Genomic DNA, 5,431 nt, shown 5'->3' with positions numbered 1-5,431 from the left:
GCTGTGGGAGTCGGTAGGTTTGTAGTAGATGTCCAACTACCAACCTTTCGGTTAACAGCCGAACGCGCTGACCAATTGTGCCACAGAGGCAGGCGATGATATGAGCTGCGCCATCGCTTAGGGGAGGCTATTAGTGAATTCAAAGTTCAGCCTCCCCGCCTAGAATTACAATTGTCGTCTATCAGTTTTACTTTTCCAAAATAAAGCCTGGGACATTCATTGTGGAGACACCGGGGACAGTCTGAAGACACATCCATGTCAGGAGGAACTAGCTTTCTTACTCCGGGACTGTCGCCCTTCGAGCCTTTCCGTGTTTTGCCTGTTCCCGAGTTCTCTCATTGTCTCGGAGGCGAGAAGGTGTTTGAACTCCTGACGTGCAGGAACGACAATTCTTTCAATGTCTCAGATCAGTTCATGTCCCGAGAACATCAGAGTCAATCTCCCGGCCTCTTCAACAAGGGGACGGTGTCTGGACTGTCTCTCCTCAGTCGCACAGTTCATCTTTCATTCTCCTCTAAATCCGCTTCCCAAAGAGTTTCTAAAGATTCACAAAGCTGGAGACTGGGATTTCTGTTTTGCTTCATGAACATTTTTCCATTTCCTAACTGAGAATATTTTGCCAAAATCTCTTCCCAATTGTACCCCTTGCATCATGTCCAGGGCTGAGGAATTTCCATTTTGGAGAGACATTCCCAAGGTTGGGAATGTTCGCTTTGGAGCTAAGAAGGTTAACTGGAGACTTCCTGGGGCTGCTGGTAATGATGGGAGAAGAAGCGATGGGAATGGGCAGATTAATGATCAGAAGAATCAATTGCCACTGACCAGAGACAGTTACCAGGGGACAGGGATTGAAGATCTTGAATGAAAAGCGGCACTTGTGCCGAATAAACACAGAGAATACTGCAGAAAGCCAACAGGTCGAGCAGCATCTATAGAAAGGTAAACAGAGCTGACGTTGTGAGGCTGGTACGTTGTTTGTTCAGAACCCGAGTTTCCTGCATGGCAATCAATTCCCAGACATGAGAAAACGGGACTTTATTGAGACGGGTTTTGTGAAGTTTGAGCGATAATGCAACCAACAGGAAGTCATTCAAAATCGCCAGCGAAGAAAGCATAATCAGCAGATTACCACCCTGGGCGGGGGAGCCCCAAAGGATCTCTACGCCAACACCTTAAGTGTTCGGCCACAACTGCACGCCCAAAGTTGTGGTGTAAAATTTCTCATGGAATGATTCTAACAGGAAAGGTGAATATTGGGCTTGTCCTGTCCGCGCCATCGCCCCAACGTATCCTGTTGCCCTGGATTTGATCAGGACAGAGGAGGCTGATGGGAGATCGAATTGAACTACACACATTGATGAGAGATAGAGCGGGTGGGAAGGATCCATTCCCATGCATAGGGAGATTAATAATAAGGGCGGAAAATAAGGAGCCACTTCAAGAAATTTGGGGTTCATTCAGCAAAGCTAATGTAGAACTGTTCACAGAAAATTGTGATGAAAGTCTCTCGAGTTATTTTGATGAGAAGTGTTGATGATGCTAATACAATCGGTAGGATGAACGTAGATTGGTAAATGTATTTGGTGACAGTTCTGTTCTAGCCCTGTGAGCGAAACCTGGATCTGAAGGAATAAAAGGGATATTAACAACATCGATCTGAAATTGGATACGTGACAAGAAACAGAGCCATCATTAACAGTTGGCTTTTGAACTGGAAAAGTTTTCTCGTGAAATTAGCTTGAGGCTTGAGGTATGCAAGGTCAAGACAATTTAGGTAAAACACGGAAACGCTATCCTCATTAGCAGACAGTGAAAGGATTACAAGATGCAAATTAAACATTTTCGATAAGTGATACAGGGGACTGCGAAGATAAGTATTATAAACTGTGAACAACAAAGTTCTGGAGCACAACACTTACATTCAAAGACCGAAAACATCCAGGTCCTGATTAATCAGATTGCATTTTGGTGCTTTTCTGCAAAACATCCACTTGCAATGTCCTACAAAAGAGTGACAAAACCCTTCCCTCTCAGCCCAGGATAGAAAATCCGAAGGGATGAACGTTTGCTGATTTTCTGAAGATTCGCAAAGCTAAGACTGGGTTTTGGTGATTGTTTCCTTTCCACTCCCAGGAGCCGCAGTGGTTGAGGTGTTGAGTTGGGGAAAGTAATATGTGCCCGTGAGCAGCGTGTGGGGCTATTTCAGCTTCCCCTCATCTGACAGCGCTGTGACATGACTCCGATGTTCTCAGGGACATTGACTGACGCGAGATAGTGAAAAGATTCCCATTCCTGCAGATCGGGAATTCAAACCGTATGCCGGCTTCAGGACAATGAGAAAGATTAATTGGGGTGTGTGAAGAAGCTGTGAGCTGCATTTCAAACAGGTAGGTGGAGTCAGATGCGTCATCCATTGCGCCCCGGCCCTGTATCTAACGCCACCATGCTGCAGAGTTCTGACGTTAACACGGACATGCGCAGCAATGGGAACCTTCACAAGGTGAACAACCAAAGATAATCACCGTCACTGATTCCCTTACACAGGCCCAACTTTGTGAAGCAGTATCTTTCACTGGTAAAGGAAACACCCTTGTCCTCTGGTGCCTGCTTCATTTCGATCACGATTTCAAGCCCCTCACTGTTCTAATCTCATTTCCAAACACTTTGCTAATAGCCTCAAACGAAGGTCTGCGGGTATCTGCTTGTTCCCCCTGAACAGGCACTGGGTTGCAGATTCCCACCAGTCCCAATGTGAGTGAAATACTTTTCCCCCTCCACTGATTTGAATCTTAAAGAAGAAGCCGGGCAGCAAGCTCCCTTTCTTTTTGACGGGATTTCTCATTTTGTTCTCGGCAGGGTTCACACCTGCGTGGGGAAACCGCAATGGATTTCAAGTCCATCGCATTAACCACTCGGCCCACGAATACAGAACCACACTGACAACTTCACTTCCCAGGTCTGTCTGCCTGTGGAGCTGAGAAAGAGTGAATCATCGCAGAGTTTGTTTGAATCCAATCACTTCACAGTGATTCGAAAGGGTTAAATATCTGCACATGGCGAGTCTAGATGTTTCATCCCAAAAGGTGAAATGAACTTTCCGTTAAAAACAAAACTAGAAATTGCAGGAGGAACTCAGCGGGTCAGGCAACATCTGTGGGAAGAGAATCAGAGACAACATTTCAGAATTCTGTATTCTCCGAGAGGTGCTGTCAATCCTGCCGAATTGCTCTTTTGGTCTTGGCTTCTAAGCATCCGCAGTCCCGGACGTTATACATTAATTCAAATCAAAAATCCCTTTGTGGAGAAGATTTCAGTTTGGGGAACATTTTCCCGACCACATTAAATGGGCCCAGCGTCGAAGGCAAGGAAGAGCAGCGAGCATACCGCCCCTGGGTGGGCTCAAACCACCAACCTTTCGGTTAACAGCCGAATGCGCTGACCAATTGCGCCACAGAGACAGGCGCGGATGTAAGCTACACCATCGCTTAGGGGAGGCTATTAGTGAATTCATAATTCAGCCTCCCCGCCGAGAATTACAATTGTTGTCAACCACGCAGTCTTGTGAGAGATCCCGGCTTTCTTAACTTGACTTGTGCAAAAATGCCCGATTAAACTTCTCAAAAAGCACCTTCGTTAAACGAGGCTGGGCTCCCTGGAGTACGAATGGGACAGGAAGTGAAATGATTGGAGATAGCTTTGCACAGGTTGACGTGTTTACTTCCCTAATTTTCTTATCCCTCTGCCAATTGGCACGTGGCTTGGGCAGTAATGTTATTACACACACTGGAGCAGTGGGATTTGAACCTGAGCCTTAGGGCTCTATGGGAGACTTCAGCTGCACCCCAAAAAAATTGTAGTAAATAGGTCCTCTTCTGTTGAATGAGAGGAAACAGCTTCCTCCTCAACATGAGACACGACCACTGTACCCTCCGTGCCCATTACTATAGATTGAGCCGCCTCCTGATGAATGAATGAGTGGGAACCCCCCTCCGAGCTCCAAGAAGCGGGGAGCCCGGCTGGAGGCTGGATTTGCTCAAGGCTTGTATCTATTAGCTTATTTAGATGGTACCTACTGTATGGGGGTATGGTTAACATTAAAACCGGAGGATCATGTCAGAATGTTTGTTTATATTTAGCAGTTGTAGTTTCTAAAATAAACTCCCTGGAGGAGCACCTTCTATGATGCTGCATTTCCTGCCTTCTGCCCTTCCCCCATTTGTTATCTCTCATCTCGATTTTACATTTTCAGTCAAATTTAATTTCACATTATTCAGCCTTGGTCTTCACTGTGTATTAATTAATCTGCTGGATTGTTGTAATGGTGTAATTTCATTTATGTTGTCTGCGTTTGACATTGAATGTGCCGGTGTGAATGCCAGCAAGTTGTAAAAATAAATCAAGAACTTGTGCTTTTGAAACAAAAAGACGAGTTCAATGGTATTACTGGCATTGTCTCCTTTGAGGATGATGATTATAGTCTGACCAACAAACCATTTCATGCAGTCACCCAGTTTAATTAAAGTCTTTTGGAAAATAATTCTGGCAGGCAAAGATTTATACAACACAAAATACAGTTGGTAATCATGTGTATTCTTATCTTTTAAGCCGTAACAGATGGCATTGCATGGCGGTTTGAGACTGAAACTTCGCTGGAAAGAATGTAGATTGATGAGGGAAGTCAAAATGGCAGAGTCTCGGACCACAATCTATCAGTCTGGCTTGATTGCATGAGTGGTGGTTCTTCAAAAGCACCTTCCAAGTCATGACCTCATCCGCCAAGAACAAACAAGTGTGAACACAGGATTCCGACTGCAAGATATATCGCATTAACCAAAATGCTGGAAATCACTCCTGAACATTGTTGCAGTCCACATCATATTTGTGAAGCAATTTAAGAAGCAGTTCAGCACCACCTTTTCAACGTCAGTTAGGGAAGAGTTGTTGGCACAGCCAATGATATTCACATCTCATGAAATAGTAAGCAAAGAGCCCACGGTGTTTGGAGGCTGTATGTTAGCATGGATAGAGGATTGGCTAACTACCACAGTTGTGGTAAGGGGCATGTTCAGAATGGCAACTTGTAACTAATGGTGTACCACAGGGATCAGCGCTGGGGCCAACATTATTTACAATATATACACGAATTACTTGGATAAGTAAAGTGAAGGTACTATTGCTAAATTTGCAGAAGAGACAGTTGATGAGAAAGCAGGTGGTGAGGATGACATTAGAGATCTGGAGAGGGATATAGACAGGTTAATCAAATGAGCGAAAGCTTGGTAGATGGGAAAATGAGGTAATACAGTTTTTCAGGAGGTGAAGAACTGAATATTAAATGGAGAAAGCTTTAGAATAGAGGGATTTGGAATCACGTCCACGAATCTCTTCATCCAATTTCAGTGAGTAATAGTGAGGCAAATGGGAGGTTGGC

At 44.8% G+C, this 5,431-nt stretch overlaps 1 non-coding gene across 1 annotated transcript; it reads right to left on the bottom strand.

Annotated features, from left to right (window-relative positions):
* Positions 1 to 3,384: 3,384 nt before the first annotated feature.
* On the bottom strand, positions 3,385 to 3,458 carry trnan-guu. Its single transcript has one exon. It is a non-coding gene; the product is annotated as a tRNA-Asn (tRNA).
* Between the last annotated feature and the right edge of the window lie 1,973 nt (positions 3,459 to 5,431).

This window comes from Chiloscyllium plagiosum, unplaced genomic scaffold, assembly GCF_004010195.1.
Source record: "Chiloscyllium plagiosum isolate BGI_BamShark_2017 unplaced genomic scaffold, ASM401019v2 scaf_2421, whole genome shotgun sequence".
Taxonomy (NCBI): domain Eukaryota; kingdom Metazoa; phylum Chordata; class Chondrichthyes; order Orectolobiformes; family Hemiscylliidae; genus Chiloscyllium; species Chiloscyllium plagiosum.
The sequence above is the reverse complement of the archived record's forward strand: the minus strand, read 5'-3'. Positions and strand labels throughout refer to the sequence as shown.